Source organism: Danio rerio, chromosome 5 (assembly GCF_049306965.1).
Source record: "Danio rerio strain Tuebingen ecotype United States chromosome 5, GRCz12tu, whole genome shotgun sequence".
NCBI lineage: Eukaryota > Metazoa > Chordata > Actinopteri > Cypriniformes > Danionidae > Danio > Danio rerio.
The window spans coordinates 45,506,823-45,534,080 of record NC_133180.1 but is presented as its reverse complement, the minus strand read 5'-3'; the positions used below and the strand labels follow the sequence as shown (position 1 = coordinate 45,534,080).

The 27,258-nt window shown below is 34.4% G+C and overlaps 1 protein-coding gene across 1 annotated transcript in view; it reads right to left on the bottom strand.

Moving 5' to 3' along the window:
• The window catches only part of dapk1 (death-associated protein kinase 1), a 149,204-nt gene extending 142,772 nt beyond the window's left edge, over positions 1 to 6,432 (bottom strand). Inside the window, exon 1 of the mRNA XM_073950476.1 lies at positions 6,125 to 6,432. The gene's annotated coding sequence lies outside the window, so the exon portion shown is untranslated. The remainder of the gene's footprint in view (positions 1 to 6,124) is intronic.
• Between the last annotated feature and the right edge of the window lie 20,826 nt (positions 6,433 to 27,258).

Here is a 27,258-nt window from a genome sequence, read left to right as displayed (position 1 = left end):
TCCATCCATCTATCTTGACAATCTTGTGATTTTATTTTCTCATAGGTTTTATCATGGCGAAAAAAAATGTGGACAGTTTTGAAGTAAAGTTACAATAATAATAACATTCCTGATTATAGGTCTGTTTATGTCTGTCTGTGATTTTTAAATGTATAGACTATATCTTTCTTTTCTAATTTTTTATTACAATTAAAATTTATTATTATTATTATTTATTAACTATGTCTTCACTGTTTGTTCTTTCTGTACTCGAATCTCACAAGACAAATTCAATCCAATCAATCAATCAATCAATCAATCAATCAATCAATCAATCAATCAATCAATCAATCAATCAATCAAATCCTGTCCGACTGTCATTTTTTAATCAACAGTGTAAATTTTAAAGAGATGGTTTACCCAAAAACTGAAAATTCTGTCCACTGTCCTTATAACAAGCTACATGGAATTTGTTTTTCCAACTATGGATGTCAGTAGTTGCATGTTTCTAACATTTTTCTTAACAACTTCTTTTGTGTACAAAAGAAAAAGAAACTCATAAAGGTGTGAAATCACTTAATGGTGAGTAAATAGTTTATACATTTAACAAAATACATACAATACATTTTCATTCAAGGGTGAACTTTTCCTTTAACATGACCCCACACTCTTAGGTAGAGAATGGCCAGTTGTAAAAATATGTTTATAGAGTAATGTATAGACTAGAGATGCCCAAACTAGGGGCCTCGGGCTAAAGCTGGCCAATGGTAACCTTTGATTTGGCCTGGCATCCCATCTGAGAAGAGAGGGAGAATGATAAGGGTTGGTTTGCTGATTTGTTGCATTAATAAGCTATAAAAAGCTAACTGAAATTAAATGTTTCAATTCAAATGGGGTCATTTAATCAAATTTAGTTGAAAATGTACATACTGTCACCCAATGGATAGAGGACTTTGGTCATCAAATCAAGGCAAAGGCAGGTTCTGCTTGACAAGTGTATTCAGCATTGAACTTCACTGTGTTATAAAAAAGGTTGTTTATGTTTTAATTGCAATGGGTTATCAAAAAGTTATGCTGCATTAGTTAATAGGATAAAAAGTCTTGTTTTCTATTTATTTTTACATTTTATGAAATAAATTAAGAAATTACTCACGGCAACTTTAATGTAAAAAATGTTTTTTTCTTTTGCCCACAGCTGTGATATTTTGTTTTTGGCCCCTCATACAAAAATGTTTGGGCACCCTTGGTATAGACTGTATTTTATATAGCCAGTATTTTGAAATAGAATACTATTTTTAGCACTAATAAAGACTATAGTGTCTCATGAGAAGCTTTGTTTGGAAATTATCCAAATGTATAAAAACTTAACATGCAATTTTTTTTGTATTATATCTAAATTATATATTGTAAGATTTTGTACAATAAATGAGACTTTCCTTACAAATTGATTATGATACACTTACCCCATCTACTGGTAAAGAAATACATTGCAGGTGTTGGACATGCATGGATAGGTGTTTTCCATGCAACAGAGGCTTTACTGCAGAGGTGCCTAAAGTAGGACCAGTGATTTGGCCTACCACCACATCTAAAAGGAGTGAGACAGATGAAGGGGGTTTTGTCAAATGCATTTAACATAGAGATCGTCATTTCTAATTTGGCGTAAACTTTTTTTTGTGTTTTATTGCTGAGCTCCAAAAAAAAAGATTAAATGCTTCAATTAAATGTTGTAAATTAATCTGATAAAAAATTAAATACTGTCACTCAGACAGCAAATCAAGGCAACAACTAGTGTAATTCTGTTATAATTAGATTGTCTTGTTTTTACTGTAATAAGTTATTATAAAATGTTAAAAACATACTGTATTAGTAAATATAAAGCAATGTTTTCTAGTAATTTTTAAACATAATAAAAAAATAAGGAAATTATTATTATTTACCTTCGGCCTACAAGCCTAAATAATGATATTTGGCCCTTCATAAGAAAAACACTCCTGCTTTACAGTAAATGAATGAATGATTAAAGATTGATTAAATGAACGTACATGAGTGAATAATAAATAAAAAAATACAACTTTTTAACATATAAAACATTTCTGCTAACATATATTATACGTAATTATGTATATTTGTATAACAATAACACAGATATAACCAATAGGCATGGCCTGGTATAAGTTTCTAATGGTATGATAACCTTTGATAAAAATATCACAGTTTGATGGTATCACTGTGTTTACTGCTGTAAAATAAGTTTTTTCAAAGGTCAGTAAAAAACAACAACTTTTTCCCCATTTAACACAATATATTACAATTTAGGAAACATTTATAGTATGTTGGAACAGTAAACATGTCAGGCTACATAATTAAAATAACTCTTTGACTTCTACTATCTTCGTTAGCTTCAAAAACAGATATACTTATACAACACATAAAAAGCACTTAAAAAAACCTTTACATATACCTTAGAAACTGTATAACAAAACATTTTTATTTCGGTTTTAATACCTTGACTTTTCCCAAACAGCGGTAAACCTTGAAACTATTTATCGTTCCATGCTTACCAATAAACTACAAAAGAGAACAAAACACCAATGAGCTACTAACAATGCTTAAGATGTCGCTTGCACTTTTTACAGAACACTTTGAGCTCCGTTTCGTACAAAGGCGTGTTTTTTCCTGACAGTAAAACCTCACAGTGCGGTGAAATAAACATGTTTCTCAGCTCATTGTTGACAGCAGATTGTTAGTGTCAGTCTTTTATATGTTTTGACTCACGTCTGCCTTCAAGAATGTAAGTGTTGACTAGTAAGGCGGTTATTATCGTCCCAGCATTGATGACATTGGACGGAACGCCTGATTACACAATGTGTTAGACTGTCGCAGTGATAATTTGCAGTTTATTCCGTGCTGTTTATAGTCAGAATGGTGACAGACGCAATAAAAGTGTGCATAGAAGCAGCTTTGTCATAGTGAATTGAGCTTTGAAAAGTAATATGACAGGTGATTTTAATCTAACATTTGTTTTGTCGTGGTCTTGAAGAAAACTTGATAACGTTCCTGATTGCAGTTTTAATGATTGCTTGCTTGTTTTTCTTGCGCCATCTAGTTTCTAAAAGGGTCGTTGCAGCTTAATAGTTTTGACTAAACAATTAGAAGGGGAAACTTTTTAGCAGTGCAGACTCTCATGTGATACGAACATATAGCCTACTATAAAAGAGAAGATTTCCATGCTTTGGTAGCTTTGTTGGACTGATTAGACTGTCTCCGTTCTTCTCTTTTTGTTGCAAGACGGATGGTCTTTATTTTCCCTCTCTCTCTCAGACTCTACATTCATTAACCTGAAGTTACAAGTTTTCTTCCACACCAGCTGCAGTCTGCATTATTATCTCTCATGGGGTTTCCTAATGTTTACGTTAGATATGGCCTTTCAATTTGACTTTTTTGTAGTTTAAATTAACTCATTTTAAGAATGAAGACACATTTCGTTTTTAAAATTAAAATTACAGTTAGTTATTACAGTTTTAAAGGAACAACTACATCAAATAGTTTTAGGTATGTTAAAATATATACTTATACACACGTACACATATATATGAGTAATATTACACTTGTAGCAGTGCAATATAGTTGTATATTAGCACTGGTGGGTGGCGTGCGTTAGTGCGTCCCACTAGTGACAATATATAGTGATATAAACTGCATTGTTGCAATCTAAAAAACTAAATTCTTCACTCTATGTGGGGAGAGTAATACAGACGGGTGAAGAGGCTGTACGAGTGCTGTTATTACTAGAATATCGCACAACTATCAGCCAATAAGATTTGAGAACCAGACAGAACTGTTGTATAAATATATATGAGCAATTCCAGCGTTATGGATGGGATATTTGCAGTAAAATCTCAAAACATGAATTCACATAGAAAGTAAACATTAACATTATATTAAAACATCTGTTTATATTTTCCAAAACAACTCACCACAGATTATGGGAGCAGAAAAATATCAATCTGTAAACATTTTTTATATATTTTTATATTTTTTGACAAAAAAGTATGCGAGTTTCAGTATACAACAAACTTTGTAGAAATTTTGTGAAGTAAACTGCACAACCCAAAAGACATAATGCTAATCAAAAGAGTAAGAATTGGCTCTCTATAGAACAAACATGATTGATTTAATTTGACATTATTTATCTTTGCTCCTTTACTAAATTTAGTCAAAAGTATTCAAAGTTATCAAGTATTTAGAAATAGATTGATGCATAATCAATGACAATGCTAATGGTCTTCTTATTGGCCGAATTGTGAGGTGAAACTTACTTTAGCAAAGGTGGATTTTTTAAAATTTCTTTACGACAAAAAAATTATGCTGTAAATGTTTCTGGATGAGGTATTTGTGTGATTTACACATTTAGCTGTATAGCTGTCTTAAAGCATTACAGGTCAAAGCAATCCGTTGTTACTTATTGTTTATTTATCAAAATTAACAATAAGGCTCTTAAAGCACTGCTTTGATAAATGTATTGTTGTCATATTTCAAATACCTCAAGTAAAATGAAGTCATTTGTTTTATTTTTTTTACTGACAGTGTACTTGTATTTCTTTTTAAAGTTTGTATTTTAGATTAAGATCAAGTGCAAAATAAAATCTCAATGTGATGTACAGCTATTTAAGAAACAAATTTGCCATATTGTAAAGAAAAATAGTGTAAAATATGTAAATAAAAGGCTAAATTTAAATCTTTTTACCATATACTTTAATTAAACCTTTCAAAGCTTGAAAATATCGTTTAAAAAAAATGGGCAAAAACTGTCTCGATGGCCTTAAAGTTTATGTGGTAGTTTTGCCAGTGCTATTGAAAAAGATTATCATAAAAGGAAAAATCTACCACACTTTCTTTGTTAGTGCAAATTCCTATACATGTAGCTTTGGGATTTAAGCAATTTAACCATTCAATCAGGTTTACACTTAAAAAAAAGTGATTTCATAATGAAAATCAGATTTTTTTTTTCAAAAGTAACCAACTAGTACTTTTTAAAAGAGTACTTTGTACTTTTACCTAATATTAGTATTATTTACTAAAATTTGTGTTTTTCTAGCAGTGTAATAGTATTTTTCCTTTAGTACAAAAAAGATTTTACAAGACTTTAGTGCAGATTTATTATATTATTAATATATGATTAATAAATATTATTATTATTATTAATGGTTTTTATGTGTATCTATTCCTATGCAATGTTTTATGGGTTGCTGAGAATACATTTCAGGTCTTCAATACATAGCATGCCAGTCTTGAAAAAAAATAGGTGCTGGAATTGATTTTCATTAGGCAGTGCCTGTATGAACCCTGTCATATGTACATTTAACATACTTCAAGATTTGTCTGAAAGTGTATGAATGTGACATATAGCCTATATTTATGAGGTCCAAGCAACATTTCCAGCTTTTGATGAATAGGCTACTATGAATACTTTAGATTTAAGTACAACAGTTTTCTTTTTACTTTTTGAGAACAGCGCCATTTTTTATGAACTTTTAAAAGCACATTTTAACTAAAAGTTTTTTTTGTTTGTTTTTTTTTACCTGCAAGCACAGTTAATGTTCAGACTATTTAAAATGCTTGAAGTGACTGACAATAATACATATTCTTAATAATAGGAATTAATCTGCATCATTTTTAAACACCTGTAGCTGCTTAATTAGGCCCCCGACGCTATTTTTTAATACTGGTTAAAAAATAGCGTCATAAGGTGGTACTTGGAGAGACAATTTTTTTCTAAGGTGGTACTTGGTGAAAAAAGTTCGAGAACCACTGCTTTAGACATTAGTATTTGAATGATTCTCTGGCGTAATGTCGAAAATTATGACAAAACAGGTGATTTTGCTGACATTTTAAGATTATAAGGCTGAACGACTTGAAACGCCATCAACCTAACTTATTACACAGAGATTTCCCAGTATTTTTTGTTGCAATCAGGATGTCAGAATAATTAACCCCAAAAAAAGCCAAAGCAAAGCAAACACCACCAGTTTCTGTGGTATAAATACAACACTAAAAAAAATACAAGAGAAATATCAACTTAGAATGTCACTTACCTGATTTATATTGATTTGTTCAGATGTAACGTTAGTTTTAAACTTACGCTAAGAAAAGCTGTTTTTCCTCCCTCCAAGGACTTATTATGCGGTCTCTGTCGCCATCTTGTGGCGGAACGTCAACCGTCACCTTTTTTGGCTCAGGCTGATGATGGCGGCCGATGAACTGAATTTGATGCTCCGAAATTATAAATATTTTAAAATAGGCACTATCCTTAAAAATAAACTACATAGTTGTCATTTAAACAACTACATTTTCGACAAAAAATCCTCAAAAGAACATAATGCTGTCCAACAGCAGAATTTTTGTGTCCTCTGCTTGTCGCGGTATGTGGGCGGAGTAATACAAAGGGTTAAGGGTTAAGAGGCTGTACGAGTGTTGTTATTTGCAGAAATTGCGCGCCTATCGGCCAATCAGATTCAAGACAGAACTGTTGTAAAAATATATAAAAAATACTTCGATGGTTTTGGAATGGACTGTATATAGACTATATTTCAAAGAAAATATTCAGAATTTTTATGCCATGTTTTTGCAGAAAATTCAGTGTATTTAAAAATACACACAAACAAACACGCACACATCTAGATTTGTTTTAATGAATTGTGGGAACATTTCTTAAGTTTCCATTGTTTGTAGCTGTGCAAACTTTATTTTCTAACCCAACCTGGAACCCAACCCTAACCCTAACCCTACTGCTACTGCTGATAACTGCTACTTACTGATTCATTTTGTATGCTTTATTTATTTTTGGAAAAATTGGGACATAAGAAATGTCATCATAAATCACTTTCTCCTTGTGATATCTGTCATACACACACCTGCAGGTATATATAGTTCTATATTATTGTTACACAGTTTTTTTTCAATTGTTTTGCCACAATTTTCAGAATAATGTCAATTTTCAGAACTCCAGACACAAACTCTAAACACTCACATCTTTTCAGTATTCAAAACTCTGCATGCTGCATTCATTTTCTTAAGGAAGTCTTGCATTTGCATGATCATTGGGCCACATAACCCTTTTATCAAACAAATACAGGAACACAACTTTAGATCACCAGCACACAAGATGCACATCGTTTCAATAATAATCTTTAACAATCATTAAATATTGCTGTTTAAAATATATGATACAGGTTTCATTATGGTTTATACATAAGCACAGAGGGAACAGTACAGACAGTGGATACACTAAACTAGTTTTATTCATTCCATCATAATGTAGATTTACTGTCATTTGTTTCTCACTGCACGTCCCCATGTAGAAAGCTGATGTATGGCATGATATATGGCAAGAAATGCAACTTACAATTGGATTACTGTATATAAAATGTCATAATAATCAATAATATTTCAAGATAGTGCAAAAATCACTGCTTACATTTTTTCAATCACATCATATGTGTGTGTGTGTGTGTGTGTGTGTGTGTGTGTGTGTGTGTGTGTGTGTGTGTGTGTGTGTGTGTGTGTGTGTGTGTGTGTATGTATGTGTGTATGTGTCCATATACAGCCAAATGGACACCTGTACAAATTATGGGTAATATATTTGTAGAGGTAAAATATATTACATCATAGATAATATAATTACATATATGTACATATTTGTAATTCTATTACATAGTTGAAAAAATGGCAATATTTTGACATGTATAGTATGACATATTTTATATATGTAAAATTCATATGAACTATTATGTCACATATGTAATTTGCATATATTTCTATATATCAGATTTCTATTTTGGGATCTGTGTTTCCATCAGTCTGGTCTGTGTATTTGGTCACAGGTTCTCCTCTACATCAGTGTTTTCATCAAAAATCTTGGAAAGATCCTTCTGTCAATGTGAATTCAGGTCTGACATTGGTCTGCTGTGATTGGGCTTAAGTTCTTACATACAGTACAGTAATGTCAAGTTTGAAAACACTGTCTGTAAAAGTACATGGAACAAAGAAACCATAAATATGGATAAAAAATATACGAGGATTAAAGATGACATCTATAGATAATGTAGTCTAGTTGGGTCATATTCTGTGGTAACTGATATCATTTGATATCCTGAAACTTTCATCATCTAAACATGTAATATTGTACTTCCATTTCTATACATCAAGAGTAATGCAGCAGTTATTTATCATTTTGAGTGCTTGTATCAGTTGACAGTAACATCATGTTAAGTAAATAAATACACAATTATTTCAAATGTAATGTTTGAGTTGCATTTTGAAATGGGATCAATTTGATGTTTAATTGTGTTATATTGAAAAAGGTGATCTTACAGTAGTTCAATGAACAAAGTATCTTTGACTTGTGTGTGTATTGTATCCAAGCGCTTGAAATAAGAATTAAGAGTTTTGCAAAAACATACAGTTTCGGCAATGGCTGGGAATTTTGTGTCTAGAGTTTTGAAAATTGACACCAGACTTCTGAAATTTGTGCCAAAACGATTGTAAAAAAACTGTAAATGCATTTAATTGCATTATTGACTATTGAATGTTTCATTAAATATAAAACTGCAGTACAATTATAAATTACAAAACAATTATTGAAATAAAAATGATTATTATACAAAATCATCTAATTACAAATGATAGAACAGTTAAAAAGGTATTAGGAAAAAAATGTAATCATTAAAAAATATAAATGTTTCCCAGAGATGGCTTGCAGCTTGAAGGGCATCCGCTGCATAAAACATGTGCTGGATAAGTCGGCGGTTCATTCCGCTGTGGCGACCCCCGATTAATAAAGGGACTAAGCCGAAATGAAAAAGAATGAATGAATTAAAAAATTTAATTGCTGTATAAATGGAAAGCTTTAAATTTTTCTGTTTACACAAAATCTAGTAAGTAAAAGATAGCTGTTATGTGATAACTTTATATGGACAGTATGTTGTTGTTGTTGAGTCAAAGTCAGAACAGCATGGTCAAGTGTGGTTAGAGGTTACATCAGAAACTATAATGTTCTGCTGTCCTCTGTACGGCCACCGGTGCCCATAAATCGGTAGTGTTTTCTCAGCTGTTCACACACATTCACCCGTTCATGATGTTCAAACACAGGATGGCACATGACCATGAGGAAACACCCACAAGCGCCTGAACCACATTTTATATCCCTAAAGCTTATGTCTTTAATTTATATGTCAGAGTTACACAAACAGCCTAACTGACAGCCAAATGACAGGTGTAAAATGTCGGCTTTACTTGTAAAATCTGCTACAGGATCTGTCAGAGTCTTTGTTTTCATGCCGTGTTGAAGCCAGAGGCGCTTTTGAGGCTTTTGTTCAGTGTTCAGTCACAATCTCAACATCTTTACCTCTTACCCAGGCCACACAATAGTGAAAAAAGATAGGAATCATCCATTTTCTTTAAAAAAAGATATTTATTTTGAGAAATAAGTGTAGCCCATATGTGTGTGAAAAGCAAGTGTCATCTGTTTACTTTTTTATGATCTGTTTTGCATTCTATGTCAATGACTCAATGTAGGGACAGGTAAAAACAACTGTTTGAAATCACATGATCCCAGAAAGCATGCCAAACTGACAAAAGAACAAATTTCAACATATTAGCTATGTGTACGCTAAAATATAGAGATGTTGTCAATGCAAAATGCTCCAGTTAAAATATCTGACCTGGTAAAAAGTAAATTTACTCAATAGATACAGTCTTATGCAAAAGTATGGGCACCCCTAATATTTATCATTATTGCAAGTCATTTGCAATTATTTTGAATATTTTGATTATTTTTTTTAACTAACAACTGCCGAATATTAACCATTAACCTGTCAAAATAGACATGAGACAACAACAAGGCGCATATGTTGACTTTTTTTTTTAAGTAGGCTATAGGCTGCTATAGCATAACAATTTAGTTTATTTACATTTAGTGTTGCATTGATTTGCATACATGTTTTATTGTTTATATCGCAATAAATAAAAAAGCCTCAGTTTGGTGAGGAGTTATCCTTATGCAAAAATCCAATAGTCTAAATCATTGAATTTGTCTGATTAGGTTATTAAGGCTATTTTAAAAATGGATCTTTTATAAGAACTATTAATAACTGTAATTTTCCTATTGGAAAAAGATTTATTTGTTGATTGCACACTTAATCATCCAAACTATATCTGTTGTTTAACTGCTACCATCAATACCATTTAACCGTTCAACTGATACCATTAATCGGTTAAAATTCATCTTTTCAGTTAATGGTTCATCGGTTATTATAAGCATCACTACTTTCAAAGCAGCAATTTCATTTGGGTATATTTTATACCATCTAGAAAAAGCAATATTTCAGTTCTGACATAACATTTATTTAATCAACAGATGCAATACACTTAAAATTAAATATACATATATATAATACTGAATATAAACTGAAACTGAATAATGACATCAATATTTTGTAGAGTCAGCTTTTGCTAAAATAACAGCCTGTAGATGCGTCTCTTATAGGCAAGGACAAGTCTCTGAATTCTTGCTGAAGGCATTTTGGACCATTCTTTCTTGCAAAATTACTCTAGTTCAGTCAGGTTTGATGGGTGCCAAGTATGAACAGCCCTTTTTTAAATCAACCCATAGATTTTCGAGGATTTTCAAGTTTGGGGACTGGGATGACCATTTTAGAACATTAAATTCAAGGATGAATTTCTTGGTAGATCTGGAACTGTGCTTTGGGTCATTTGTGCAGCTGAAACATAAAAACCCTGCCGTAACTTCAGCCTCTTGACTGATTCATGAACATTGCTCTTAAGAATCTACTGATACTGAATGAAAATCCATGCGACTGTCAACTCTGACAAGATTTCCAGTACCTGTGCTTGCCACACATCCGCACAGCATAATGGACCCTACACCATATTTTACAGAAGAGAGCAGGTTCTTCTCCTGGAATGCTGCTGTGGTCTTTTTCCGCCATGCAAAGCACCTATATAGTTGCCTATAGAAAAGGCTTCTTCTGCATCAACTTCCATTGAGCTGTTCTTTGTGAAGAGTGCGCTGACCTGTGAAAAGTGTACAATGACATTATTAGCAGCAAGATGTTCCTGGAGCTCTTTGGAGCTGGTCTGTGGTTTGTCTGTGACCATTCTAACCAATATTTGTCTTTGCCTTTGAGATATTTTTCCTGGTCTAGCACATCTTTCCTTCACAGGAACTGTTTCTGAGACCTTCCATTTACTTTCTATATTTCTGACTGTGGAGACAGGGACTTTAAACCTTTGTGAGCTTTTAGCATCCTTCTCCAAGTACATGTTGGTGAATTATCCTAGTTTTTAGGCCTTTTTAGGTTCTTTTGAGGTTCCAGTGTCACTGCTTTCATGTTCAATGAGTCACTTAAGTCAATTTTGTGCTGTAATAAATCAGCATTACGTGACTACAGGTTTTGAAATCCACACAAAAGGGTGCCCAAATTTCTGCACAGCCTATTTTTCAGATTCAATTTAATTTCTCACATCTCAATGCTGCTACACTTTGGATGTCTGTCTTAAAAACAAGATATCATCTATCTTTCTCCTGAAACTGAATGGCATATCGCTGCAATCTTCTCTTATTAAAAAAGAACACATTACCATGCAGCCACAGAGGGGTGCCCAAACTTTTGCAAAAAAAAAAAAGTATGGTAAATAACCATAAACTGACCATAAAATTACCACAAAATATCCCAAATATTAGCCCAAATTACCACATATTATCCCCAAATATGCAGTTTTTGTTTTGTTGAAATAACTATGTTTTGTTTTTGGCTCTTATTTTTCTTAAAATTGAATTACTTTAGATTTTTTATGTTGCATCTAATTTTGATACATAATGTTAATTTTATTTCTTTAATTTTTTTGTGTTAGCACAGCAGTTGTGGGAAGGACACTGAGGGATCTTTTAGATAGTAGTATGTTTCTCTGCTGGTGGAAAGCTGTTTGTGATGACATTTGGATTATCTTATTACCTTTTAATCACCACAAGCTTATTGTTGTGTTTTTGTCTATGTAACAAAGATATGATGTGTAATAATATTAGTACTTCAAAACATTGGTGCATATTATTAAAATACGGTAGTTTACCATACAATTTCATGGTTTATTTTTATATATTTTTCAAGATAAAACACTAAACGTTTTTTACTGTAGATTTTACAGATTATTTTTTACAGTGTATGTTTACAGTAATGAAAGTAAGGTCTAAAGCAAAAAGAAAGTGTGTTTTCATGTTACCTCAGCTTTCCTTTTTAGTGTTTCAGATTAAGGGTGTGGGGATATGGATGAACGCCAGTGCTGAACTCATCCAAACCTTGACTGGGAACACATTTTCAATATGTTCAAGAATGTCATCTCATTTTTTGCAGGCTCGATTCAACTCTTTCTTTTTGAAGAGGCCTTTGATAAATAAAGCACTTCTAGATTCCCCTTTTATTGTCAGCCACTTTTCATTGCAGAAGCATTGGGAAAAATAGGTTTGGGCTGCACATAAATTACATTTCAAGTCAGCTATATATATATTGCAAAATAAACTCACATGATCAATATGCAGAAAATGTCAGCTTGCTTTGATATGCATTGAACTAAAATTAAATGGAGGAAATGAAGGGGTTTTATTAGTTTAAAAAAAAAGAGAGGCCAAATCTTCAAAGCTTCTTTTCCAGCAGATTGAGTCAGATAAAATGCTAGAGATGTAGGTGCCCAGCAGGCATGTGGAAGAATCGGAACACCTCCTCAATTTCTGCACCCCTGCACAATCTCCCCATGGTGTTCCTGTCAAAGGGTAAATGTGTTCCTTGCAATGCTCTCATTATGCCCACTTCACATCTCCACACACATTAAAGACTTTATGCAGAGCTCTGGCCAAACTCAATTATAAAGAAATAAATAATTTCCCTTATGGCAGTTAATAGAAGTAATTAATCAAGTCTTTCTTAGAAAGGAAACTTCATAGGTAAACCTCAGAAATTATTATAATATAATGATTTGGTGCTTAAGAACAGTTTCTTTTTGAGTGTCAATTACAAACTAAATATTTACTGTATTTATGGTTACACTTTACAATAAGGTTTCATTAGTTAACGTATTTCATTATTATAAACTAATTAAACTACTAATTATGTAATTATGAGCAATAGATTGAACTAATTATGAAAAATAGTTGTTCAGCATTTATAAATCAGTTCAACATTTACTAATGCATTATTAAAATCCAAAGTCACATTTGTTGACACTTTAATGCCCTGAGTTAACACGACCTAACAATGAACAACGGTTATGACAACACAATCTCACGGCAATTCGTAACTTTTTGTTTTAGTGGCTAATTCATATGAATTTGTACGATCTAATTCGTACAATTTAGTACAACTTGCTCATCCCCCAATGACGGTTGGGTTTAGGGGTGGGGTTAGGTGCCACGCCTCCTTTTTAAAATTTTACAATTTCATACAACTGAACTTGTACGAATTCGTACGAATTAGCCACTAAACTGGCAAAACGTAAAATACTTATGTTTCCTCATGAGATCAGGCTGGTTATGAACAAATGCTGGGATAAATGCTTTGTATGTTGTTTGTTTTGGTTAGTAAATTATCTAACATACAACCTTGTTTTACAGTTACCTTAATCTTGTCAGTGTTAATTTAATGTTGATTTCAAAATGTATTAACATGATTAAGAGCAAAGTTGTATCTGTTCATGTTGTTTAATGAACTAATTAATTATCCTGTTTATTTTTGAGACTTTCAGATTTTGTCAAAAGCTTAAACAAACCAAACCTAAAAGAAAAAAAAAAAGAATAGTAAAATATGTGAAATTTTAAAAAACAAAACAATGCATTAACATATTTATCAACATAATTTTTTAGAGCATTGCATTGCCAAGTCCTGAGTATATAAAAAAGATGTTGCAACATTATAATTCCTGTTATGAAATCCTCAAATCTATTGTTAATTGTTCGATGTTCTAGAAAAGTAGAAAGGAGACTGCACCTGTGATGTACTGCAGTTGTTCCCAAGTTATGAAATGCTCTTTTGCTGAGATAAAAAAGCAGCTCAAAACTCACTTGTTCAAACCTGCTTATGTCTCAATTCTTTTTGGCATATTTTATTATTGTCATTTCTCTCTTCTTTACCGTTTTTCTTTTAACTGTCACTGGGCTTTTTTCTTCTAGTGTTACTGCTAATTTGAGTTTGAATTTTGATGTAAATCACTTTGTGAATCTTGTTCTTGAAACCTATAAAAATAAATATTACTCAAGGGCTGGTCTGAGTATTTCAGAAACTGCTGATTTACTGGGATTTTCACACACAACCATCTCTAGGGTTTACAGAGAGTGGTCCGAAAAAGAGAACATATCCAGTGAGCGACAGTTCGGTGGGTGCAAATGCCCTGTTGATGCCAGAGGTCAGAGGAGAATGACCAGCCTGGTTCCAGCTGATTGATAGGCAAAAGTACACATCAAATGCATTAGTGTTATATTTTGAGTGTTGCGGTAATTCAGAGTAAAGTGTTGAAATTCTAGAGTTAGATAAAAATAAAAATAACCCTCTCAGCGTTAGAAGCTGATTTGCCTCCTTGTCATACAGAGTAACATGTATCTACCTTTGTAGATAACCCTTGTTTTTGAGAAACTAATCAGTGTTTGAACTTACAAGGAGAGGATGCAGGACTAAACTCTGTGTTAGGCTACTTAATATTGAGGAAAAGCCCCAATCAGATGTCTCTGTTTTCCCCCATCCACACTGAGACGGAGCAGCAGCGTTTTAGAATGAATACGGCCTCTCCAGCATTTCCAAAACGCTCCATTTTGCCACTCGAAAACTCCAGTTTAGTGTGTAACTGTAGCAAAACTTATGTGTTTTAAAACAAATACACATCAGTGTAAACGGGAAGTGCTGGAGAGGCGGTTAATCTGCATAGCAGTGAAAGCTGATCCTATGTCTTCTAATAATGTCTTCCAGGGGTAGCATGTATATTGTAAACGGCAAAGAACCTAAAACTGATCCTTGAGGCACCCCATACATACTGGCCTGACTTGTGAAAGCTGTCCATTAATGTTCACAAACTGGTAATGGTCAGCTAAGTATGACTTAAACCATTGTAAAGCCTGTCCCTGTAGAATTTAAGCAATTTTTAAGGATATTGTAGTAAACTGTTTCAAATGCAGCACTAAGATCAAGTAAAACTAATAACGAGATGCACCCTTGGTCAGCAGCTAAGAGTAAATAATTGGTTATTTTCACTAATGCGATTTCTGTACTATGATGAGGCCTGAAACACTTCAAAAACATAGTTCATCTGCAGAAAGCAGCATGATTGAGGAGAAACAACTTTTTCTAATATTTTAGACATAAATGGAAGATTTGAAATAGGCCTTTAATTAGCTAAGTTGCTGTGGTCCAATTGTGGTTTCTTAATGATAGGCTTAATTACAGCTAGCTTGAGAATAGTTTTGAAGAGGTTCTCCTATCACAGGTAGCAATTCTTTCAGTAATTTTGTTAGAATTGGGTCTAACACATGTAGCTGGACCATGTCCATCCCTTTATGACCACAGTGTGCTCATCTTCTGATGGCTACTTTCATCAGGATAAAGCACCATGTCATAAAGCGTGAATCATCTCAGACTGGTTTCTTGAACATGGTAATAAGTTCACTGTACTTAAACACTGTACTTTGAGCTGTTTACAGTCTTATATGTGTCCCACACTGCTAAAAACACTATTAGGACACATATATTACACTAAAAAGTGAAAATTGGTTGTTTTTGCGTTATTTCAAGCAAATTCGTACTTCCGGTTTGAAACAAATTTTTGAAGCTGCATCACGGCCATGAGATCTTAGTGTGTATTCCAGCGTATAGACTGGACATCTGTACCTGGGAGTACCGTAATATGTCTCTGAGTATGTTGCATTCATTCTTGAATATGATTTGGTTCAAACCAATCAGCGCGCTCTATTATGTAGGCGCTGCAACTTCATTAATATGCATGCTAGCTTCGAAGACTGTACCTGAAACAGTGTTCAGACGGCAGAGAGACACCATGTTGTGTTGCCAAAAGAAGTGGGAAAAGAAAAAGAATTGTTTGGAGATACGGGTCGTCAGTGTTGCTTTTATAATTTGCTGCAGTGAAGATTTTGTTTTCATTTTCTCTCGATGAGAGCGCTGCTGGACTCACGTGTAGATTTGGGATTTGGGATGTGGTGGAATAGGAGATTCACACTATGGATGTGCAGCCAACAAATCTGCAGCAACTGCGTGATGTTATCAAGTCAATATGCGCTAGAATCTCAGGAATATTTCCAGTACCTTGTTAAATCTATACCACAAAGGATTAACACAGTTCTAAAGGCATAAGGAGTCCAACCTGGTAGTAGTAAGGTGTACCTAATAAAGTAGCCAGTATATATATATATATATATATATATATATATATATATATATATATATATATATATATATATATATATATATATATATATATATATATATATATACTCATAGAACATAAAAACTATACATTCATTCAAAGCATCTTTAGCTATACATTTCTTCTTGGTTTCCTAAACACTTTCCCCAGCGGTCAACACCAGTCAGTTCAGAGCCACAAGCCCATGTTTTGCTGGATTAGTGAAGTCTGATCCCATAGCCACAGTTCAGCAAGCACTGCTGGAGCAGCCCTGCACCTAATTAACTTCATTTTGCCTCTGTCAGTGATTCCAATGTGCAGGTGCAGCATCGGTGCCAAATAGGATCTGACATTGCTTTCATAAATTCTTTAATCTACTTCACTGAACACTGTGCTACTCACACAGTCAGACCCTGCATAACACTGCTCCCGGCCATCTGAGTTGAGGCAAAGTGAACGTCAACAACTGCCATTCAACTTAGATTGAAATATGCTATACATTTGGTTTGTTTGGCTACTGAAAATACAAAATTGTCATGACAAATAACTGACGATGTGGTTCCAGTAGTCTGGTTGTAGATTTATCAGCCAATTAGTACTGAGGTATATGGTGCAGTGACTTTACCGCAAGCTCTTTTGAAGTGTGCACTATATAAATCTATAAGGCTCAAACTACAAAGAATGTTTAAACGTCTCTAAGCAACATCATATTTTTGACAGAGGCTATGTTTGAGCTTACATAAAAAGATTAAAACGATTTTAACCATTAAATAGGGCCTCAATCAAAAACCTAAACGAGTCAGTGTAACCCAGAGGTCAAGAGTTTCTCTGTGAAAACCATTTTGGTTTGTGAACACTTCCCATGTGATTATGAATGTTTCATTATTCCCATTATGTAATTTCTTTAGGAGACTATATATATATTCCACTCGATATGCTTGGTGTGCTTTGGCAGTGTGTCCCAATCAAGTGCCCTATTATTTCATGGGTTTTATCTCACCGCAAAGAGCATATCAAAAGAAACGAAAGAGGGAGCAAATTAACAGAAAGGTATTTAGCATCTAGCAGTGACCTAAATTTGAGATCGAACCCATTTATGAAGCCACAATACATAATTACGTTTTTTATTGCAGCATAAACTATAATGTTGCCTTGTAATTTGATGGTTACAACCATAGCAATTTGGAGACCTTAGCTATGCTTTGGCTTTGTTTGTTTGCGTATTTGTGCAACAAGTTCTGCTCCTCTGAAATGCCAATGTGTAATTTTCGCTGGGTGTGTGTTTTTTTATTTCTCTAAAAAGGCACAGCCGCATGACACATGTGCACTTGTGCTATTGATGCTCACCTCACCGTACAGTGCCCTGTAGAAGGTTGTTTTACTGCGCTGTTCTAAAGTCATTCAGAGGACAACCGATTTATATGGCTATGCAGTAATTGTGTTTATTTCTGGATGTGATCTGTCAGTTACTGATTACTGAATGCATTACTTCTTTGCATTTACTGTCACTATATAAGCTCTCGAATCCCCAAAATATCTAAAACAGTTCTTAAAAATAGTGGTTCTTACTGTAATGAAGTTCAATAAATGAACTTACAGTAATCATTCATTCATTCATTTTCTTGTCGGCTTAGTCCCTTTACACCGCCAACTTATCCAGCATACTGTATATTTTATGCAGCGGATGCCCTTCCAGCTGCAACCCATCACTGGGAAACACCCATACATTCTCATTCACACACATACACTGACAATTTAGCTCACCCATATTGCATGTCCCTCGCGAACCCGGGGAGAACATGCAAACTCCACACAGAAATGCCAACTGACCCAGCCTAGGCTCAAACCAGCGACCTTCTTGCTGTGATGCGAAAGCACTACCGACCACACCACCTCGTCGCCCGTTTTGGCATTGTCATCTTGCAAAAAACGAGCAAACAAAAAACATCCACCTCTGTTCTTTCTCTGGTTTGCCTATTACTCTGGAACAGGATTAATCTGGACTCATCAGACCAGATGACAATCTTCCATTGCTCCAGAGTCCAATCTTTATGCTCGCTAACAATTTGAAGCCCTTTTCTCCCTAAATAGCCAGATAATTCATGCTTAGGTGGTTTGTGTGTGCAAGTATGTTCTTATTTTCAATACTAAACATAACTGTGTGTTCAACTGTTGTGTTTTTTTAATGATTTGATTTCACCAGATGCTTAAGGATGATATCTTGCTGATACAGAGAAAGAGTCATTTTCAGATGTTTCAGATGTAAATTCATAATTGAAGGGTCATTGGTTCTTAAATGGACATATTAGTAACTAAAATGTTTTCTTTTTTAAAAGGTACAGCCTCAGTTATAGCCTTAAAATATAAAGCCTGTAATATTCATTCATTCATTTTCTTTTTGGCTTTGTCCCTTTATTAATCAGGGGTCGCCACAGCGGAATGACCTGCCAACTTATCCAGCATATGTTTTTACGCAGTGGATGCCCTTCCAGCTGCAATGCATCTCCATGCACACTTATTCACACCCATGCACTACAGACGATTTATCCTACCCAATTTACCTGTGCGGCTTGTCTTTGGACTTTGGGGGAAACAGGAGCACCCGAAGGAAATCCACGCAAACACAGAGAGAACTTGCAAACTCTAAACAAAAACACCAATTGACCCATCTGAGAGTCAAACCAGCGACCTTCTTGCTGTGAGGCGACATCATTGCACTACTGCATCGCCAGCCTGTAATTTATTTAGTTTTATTTAATAATACAATTTTGGAGGATATGCTCATGTCACTTGAGCAGCTACAACTGGAATTTGTCCTTCCCTCTAATAAAAAAAAAAATCCCTACAAGTTTTAGATCCAGCGGTTATCTAAACCTTCCCTTTCACCTGTAGAGGTTATTTCATTGGAGAAAAAAAGGTCCTAAAGGTGTCGTTTTTTTAATCTATGCTATCTTATGGCTGGTAATATTTGGGACATAAAATCTAAGTGGGAAAAACACTTGGGAGTATTCATTCACAGATGATGAAAGGGATATAATATGTGAGAAAGCTCAGACTTTTTCTACCGATAGCCGTTACACTCATCCAATTTAATGTGCTATAAAGAGTTAACAATACTCAGTTAGATTGCACTCTTTTAAAAGCTCCTACTCAGAGCTTTGTCCTAGATGTAAAGCTGATAGGACTCTCATATGCGGTCTTGCTTTGACTTAGAAGAATATTGTACAAATTATTGCCATAGTTGTAGGTACTAATGTGCCTGGAGAGCCTAAACTTACTCTTTTAGAAGACACTACAGTACTTGATTAACAAAGCATTAATCTGAGATTTGTCAGACTAGCCCTACTAGCAGGCATAAAATGTATAACTTTGGGATGGAAGGAATCTAAACCACCTTCTACTTCCATCTAGATTAAAGAAGTGTTATACACTATGTAAGCCTTTGGGGAAAAAGTAGCATTTTGTTTGAAAAAGCATCAAGATTTGTTTGTCAAACACTGGGGCACCTTCCTTTTTTACTTGGTTATAACAGGACAGAATGCTTTGCTAGAACCTGACTTTTTTATGTTTTCTCGTTTATTTTTATTCATGGTGTGGCACTACGAGTTGGAGGTTTGGGGCATGTATAGGGCATTATGTATGGGGATAAAAGATTGGATTTAGATTATGCTGTACTTTGCATTTAACTTGCAAAAACCCAATAAGCATAATGTAAAAATAATATGATACAATTTTCTTGATTTTTCTTTTCCCATGTCTGTTTCCCATTTAGCTCAAATTTTAATACTTTTTGTAAAAATAACTGCTGTCTTTACTTTTCACACTCAAAGTGGATTCAATATTATAAGCTACAGGCTCATTCAATGCCATTACTAATTGCTAGTATAGAATATTAATGATAATACATATGTTTACATATGTTTTCATAATGGCTTGTTTTGCACTTGGGTTTTGAGGGTTGTCTATTTCATTATGAGAGTTGACAATAGTTGTTGACATTTACACTTATATGTTTATCAGTTTAAAGGTAAGTGCTTATAGAAAAGATGAATTTTTGTGTGCCTTTTGGATGTAGAATTCAGCATTCTTCATAGCAATAAATGGTCAATTAAAAGGTTTTGAAAAGTGATTTAGAGATATTTTGGGATATTCCCATTCGTTATGCTGTTCTGTATGCAAGCATCAATGTTTTGAGCTTCAACCGGTAGCCAGTACAGGAAGATAAAGAAAAGTGGGACATGAACTCTTTGGGCTCATTGAATACCAGATGAGCTGCAGCATTTTGGATCATTTGTTGAGGTTTAGCTTTGCATGATAGAAGTCCAGCCAGAAAAGCATTGCAGTAGTCTAGGCTAGAATCAGAAGTTGAGCAGTCACTTAAAACCACTGGAAGACAAAACAATTCAATGTGTAGACAGCGAAGTTCTTAGGGTGTTCATACAGTTCTGAGGATGAAATTGGTCTCACATGCAGTATACAGACTTGTGCAGATCAACTGTTTAAAATGTTATTTTATTTTAGGCTTTGCCATGCTCGTAAAATAGAGGAGATGGAACGAGAACAACAACACTGAAGACAGCAAAAACAATACACACCCGTTTTGATGAGTGCTTGTTTGAGGTGATTTAAAGATATCCACAAATCTACTGTAAACAAGAATGAAGATGTTTGTGTTGATCTTAACATTCTGATAAAAATAAATCCCACCAATTTAGTTGTCATTTGCCAAGTTATAGACAAGTTAAAACTTGTTTTGATCATTGCAGGACAATATCCCAAGCATCTCCAAATGTAGCTAATACAACCTGTATATGTTTAGTACATCCATCTGTAAATATCACCATCGTTTTTCTATAACTGCATATATACTTTATAACTTACTTTATAACTTATACCTGTATCCTGCACTTGCTGCTATTGCACTGCTGCTTAGATCTAAACTGCATTTCGTTGCCTTGTACACTGAAAAAAAAAATATTTAAGGATGATTCCTTGGATTTACTCAATTTTTTATGTTAAGTGGTTGTAAATGATTTACTTGTGTTGAATTTAAACAAACAAATTAAGTTGAACATTATTAACCTTACTTTGTTTGTTTAAATTCAACACAAATAAATTGTTTGCAACAGTTCTGCATGCAACACTTTTTTCAGTGTACTTGCATGTGTATTGACAATAAAGTTGAATCTAATCTAATCTAATCTAATCTAATCTAATCTAATCATTTTTATTGTCACATGATCAGCAGCACGTGTGCTATAATGACTAAAAAGCTTAGATCTAATCTAATCTAATATTTGACCCCAATTTTGTAAGTTATGACTTGTTAGATCTTCTAGTCCTCACTTTAAATCAGTCACAGGCAAACAGAAAGGGAGCACTTGCACAACAGAGATTATGTATGTGCATGTAAATGGCACAGGCATATCTAATAGCTCATCGTAACATGGGTCTGCTGTCTCTTTGGAAATATTTTGAAGCAAATTTTTAGGTAAGGTAAACCCCATTGGCTTTTGGTGAAGCATATGTTGGCCTCCTCAAGGTTGCACAGAGAAATAGAGGCTCCCGCAACTGTCACTGAGTTGATTACTACTAATGTTCGAGGAAAGCAATCTATATTCAATAGAATAACTTGACATGCATACCTGTGAAGAAAAATGGCTGGATTTTGTGCATTAAATTATTTAATGAAATGCTTTCTAGCTAATCAGAGTTAAGAATTTCAACAGATCATAGAATAACTACACAGTAATCAACATTTAAAAAGAAGTTTTCCAAAATTGTACTAAGACAAAAATGGATGTTGATCAATTGTTTTAGAAAAGCTTTATAAAGTTTTTTGATCCATTTAAAATGTTGACTACATTAGGAGTCAGCATAGCCCTTATTTTGTTGGATCGAAAAAGGGTATTTAGATATTATTTGGTAAATGTAACAAATAATTGTGTCCGATCTCTCCTCAGTTGTTACAATGATGTTTCTGAAATGTTGGCTTAGTGAAGTTCAAAACAAAGTCAGATTATGCTAGGGTGTGCAGTGCAGTTCCTTCAGAGATATGGGAACAAAATCAGATGATTTGTCTTGTGAGAGTGTTTTCCTACTAAATTCAACTACACACCCCTCAGGCGAGGCCTCAAGGCTGATGTTTTACCGCTCCAGAATGAAAAATACCACCATGAGGGACTAGTGGTCAATATGTTTCCACACACTACTTATCTGCTCTTGTTCCAGTTACTTCAAAATGAACCTGACCAGCCTTAAGAACCTTTATTAGTGCTTGTTGTACTCATTTTGCACATTTCACAACTAAATGTGTTAATAAAGGGACCCTTTTTTGTAACACTGTTACTCATTTTCTTCCACTTTTCTTTCCCTCATGTTTTTTTTTCTTACAAACTGGAAAACTTTCTAAGTTATTCTGATCTAATTCCCATTGTCAGGCCTTAAAATGGAATCTGTGGGCCCCTCAAAAGGGTCATGTTCACCCAGCCTGGGGACTTTTTGCTCTGTTCTTTCTGTTCATTCTCCCTCTGGCTCTGGGCAGCTGTGTTTCCTCCCAGTGGGGCTGCTATTCCTCATCAACCAGTGCACCAATCGCAGTAATGGGCCTTAAGCACTGCCTAATTGTTGGTCTAATTGAGGTCTCATGTGCGTTTGGGTGCATGAGCTTCCAAAACCTGTATGAAGAAAAACATTGGAGTAAGTGCTTCAAGAATTAAAAAGAAAAAAAAAGTGTGGGTACAGGAAAATTGCAAATTAAAGACATACATGTGTACAAGCATGCATTGGTGCTAAAGAACTGTTTGTAAGCTTTAGTAACACGGAAAGAGTATTGAGCTACTGCATTTTAAACTGGTTTTCGTGGGAGTTTTTTGTGATTGAAATGCACACCAATACAACCAAAGTTACTCTGAACTTTAATTTTAGTACAGCTTAGTCAGGGTTGTGTCATTTAGATTTTTGTTTTAGTGAAAACAAGGCTGGAAAGTGTGAAGAGTGACCATTAGAAATAAGAGCATACTCATTTCCTCTCCATATGCTCCAGACACTTTATTATTAATAAACTGTTTGTTGTTGAGGTTGACCTCTGTTTTGATTAGTATTTAGACTCTTCTTACATCTTTAAATTGCTGAAATATCAGCCACTAGAATCACTGTACATTCAATGCTCTAATCTTTAGTCTAAGCAAAAAATACTTGCAAAATTCTATTCAGCTTCTGCCATTATAGGGAGCATGAAATATGGAGATGGAGATGTTTTGTCTATCTTTAAGTTTTAAAATGTTAAATGTCAAAAATGTACATAAACTGTAAGAAAATTTTTGATGCTCTTGAAATGCTCTTGAATTTTTGTCACTTGCCATTGTTTGGATTTTGAATGTTTTGCTTATTCATGTGAATCCAAATAAAAACATAAATGTTTGTGTGTGTATGTGCATGCATGCTTGTATGTCTTTGTATTTATGTGCATGTATGTAAAAAAAACAACAACCAGACAAGTAAAAAACAAACAACAAAAACTGCTAAACTAACTAACTGCTCTCTGTTGATTTGAAGTGTTTCCTTTATCCTCACTTGTAAATCACTTTAGATAAAATCATCTACTAAATAAAATAACCTGGCACTGCAAATCCTATGAGTATACCTCACAGCCTTGTTTTATTCTGTTAAATTCCATGTGGTGTTTAAAAAAAAAAATAATAAAAATATATATAAAAATGAATAATAGAAACCATTAAAAAAATTCCAATGATTTGTAATACAAGTATAAACATTACAAACCAGCAAATGTTGCCAGGTTTGCCGATTTCCCACAGAATTTCCCCACTTCTGTTTAAAGATTTGACATATTGCATAAATTGTATTTGACTGAAAGTGTACTGAAACATTATACATTCAGTGAATGATAAAACTGCAGAGAACTTGTGCTCATTTAAGAAAACAATCTGTTCATGACTGCTCTTAATTATTTTAAAGTTCAAATAAAGCATGTCAAGTTATTCTATTGAATAGATATTCTACTGCCAGCTGGACTTGTTTTGTGGTAACATATCCATCCATCCATCCATCCACCCATCCATCACACTGTAAAAAAATGCTGGGTTCCACACAATTGATTTGTGTTGGTATAACATGAAAGAGTTAAGTAACATTCGTTTTTGCAAATTTAAGTGGACAAAACATAAAACAATTAAGTTGTCCCTACGAAATCTCAAGAATTGTGTTATTTCAGATTATTTTATATAAGTTGTTTGAACAAGCAACAAAAGCCTATCTATCCATCCATCCATCCATCCATCCATCCATCCATCCATCCATCAATCCAAAGCTAATATTACGGAGGCAACGACCAAATATACTTTATATTCAGACACACATATGGGGTAGTACACAGTTTATCATATTTGAATCTTGTAAGTGTTTTGTTCTCCACTAGAGGGCGCTCGTATTCAGATAAACCATTGAGCTCTGCAATGAACCAGAAGAGCAGAGGCCGCAAAGCCTTTTTACCTCATTAATCAGGACACATGGATCCAAAGTCCTGTTTAAATGCATACAGCACCTTGTAATGTAAATAAATGGTACATACAACCCCCACCCGCACCCTAATTATGGTAAACACTTGTTTGATTGCAGCTGAACAAAGCCTAGCTTAACTAATAAACATCTTAGCAATTTCATCAACGTTGAAAGGGCATAGCTGATAGGCAGAGATGATGCAATGAAGGCTGTGAGGTCAGTCAGCTGACGTTACTGTATAAAGCAGTTGCTCATTCACACTGTCAAGACTTCAGAGACCCAAATCCTACAATAATGAGCTCACAACATAGTTTGGCTTGGACAGCTGTTTCTGCCTCTATTAACATCTTGAAGTACCAGTCAGTTTACACTATACCACACAACATTTTTAACACACTAAAACACAACAGCATTAAGATAAGATAAATACAAATAAATGATAATTTAAAGGAAATGCTTAAAGTGATTAAAACATTTAGCAAATGAATCAAACTCTTATATTTTGACTTAACTACAATGAAGGGGCTTCCATTTCCCTGCCTAGGCTGGTTTGCTGTTTTAGCTGGTCAACTAGTCTTTTTTAGAGGGGTTCTGGCCATTTCTGGGTTGGTTTCCAACTATTTCCAGCCTGGTAGTAGCTGGTTAGGCTGGGAGATGCTAAAACCAGCTTGATCAGCCTAGCAAGGATGGTAGCCCAGCCAAAACCAGCTATGTCCAGCTGAAACCAGCCTGGAAATTTCTAAAACCAGGCTGGTCGACCAGCTAAAACCAGCCAACCAGCCTATAGTTTAAGCAGGATTCATTATTTAGTAGCCTAAAAATAAAATAAACGACAACAATAATAATGTTACACACGGGAGATGTACATTTGCACAGTTTTACAATTAATAATAATTTTCTTTTTTCTGACTTTATTCTCTTTTAAACACAAAAGAAGATATTTTGAAGAATGTTAAAAACTGAAAGCCACATCCATAGTATTTGTTATAATAAATAGTTTTTTTTTGTTTATTCCTACTATCTAACTTAATGGGTAGCAGTTGCAACATTCTTCAGAATATCTTCATTTGTTTTCAACCCATGAGTAAATGATGACAGAATTTTCAGTTTTGAGGGAATTTTCTTTTTAAGCTTATGGGCTGGTGCTGAAAATGTTGACAACCTTTAATACCAGCAGCAGCAAGTCTGTTAACATCTCAGCTGTAATAATGCCTCATTATTTCTTTCCTCACAGAGGAGGCTTTGCCTTGCACCTGACACATTAATGAGGCTCTGGAAACACCTCCTCTTCCTCCTCTCCCCCTTTTCCATGTCAAGCCTAATGAGACGGAGTCACGCGTAGGCCGCTAATGACGCAACATATAATAACTCGCTGGCTGTTTGTTTGTTTTTCCGCTCGCCATCATCTGCATTCCTGACATTATTCCCATCTCCATGCATCAGGCTTCCTGTATGGCAGCAATTAGATTTAAAGTACACAACAGAGGTGATCTAGCATGCTTTTATACCAGGATAAAATCCAAAGCGTTTACTTGAAAGGCCTGTTTGTGAAGTAGCTGGAGTCTAGACTGTATGATAATGATCTGTGTATGATCTCAGTACAAGCGAGATGGCAGGGCTGTTACTTCACTTAAACTCGCCAGATGTTTAAAGTCTGAAATGCAGTATGGGATTCGAGGAGAAGGAGTTAAAGCGTGATTTGAGATTGATCCCAAGGGAATCAGGCACTTCACCTAAGCCTTTGGAGTTTCCTGTTTGGGAAAAGCAGCTATAAGGGGAAAGTAAGGAGAGAGATGAGCTTGTAGTGACAGGCCTAACACAGTTATTACAGCTAACACAGATATCACAGCTAACGCAGCCCTTGGCCTTCGGTGGCCTAGGTGTGAAGTGTCAGACATGCATACGTTTCTGAAACAGAACTTGCATTCTGTTTCTCTCGTCCTAATTATATACTGTTCTGAGTATTAGCAATACAATATTAAGTTACCCCCCATTGCGTTACATTACTTTTGCGTTACTTTGTGCGTTACTTTTATCTGAGCTGTTGTAGTGATATATACTTAGTAACTTCATTCATTTTGACTTAGGTCTGTCTTCAAAAACTGAAAGAGTCCTGTTGACGATACAGGGTGTGAAATGAACCTTTTTGCTTGGTAGCACAGGTGCTCCTAACTTCACAAATGTAGCCGCACCAGCCAAAATCTTGTTGCACCCACCAAAAATGATGAGCACTGTTACTACAAGTTTTAATTTTTTTTTTTTCTTTCTCTTTATTGAGCG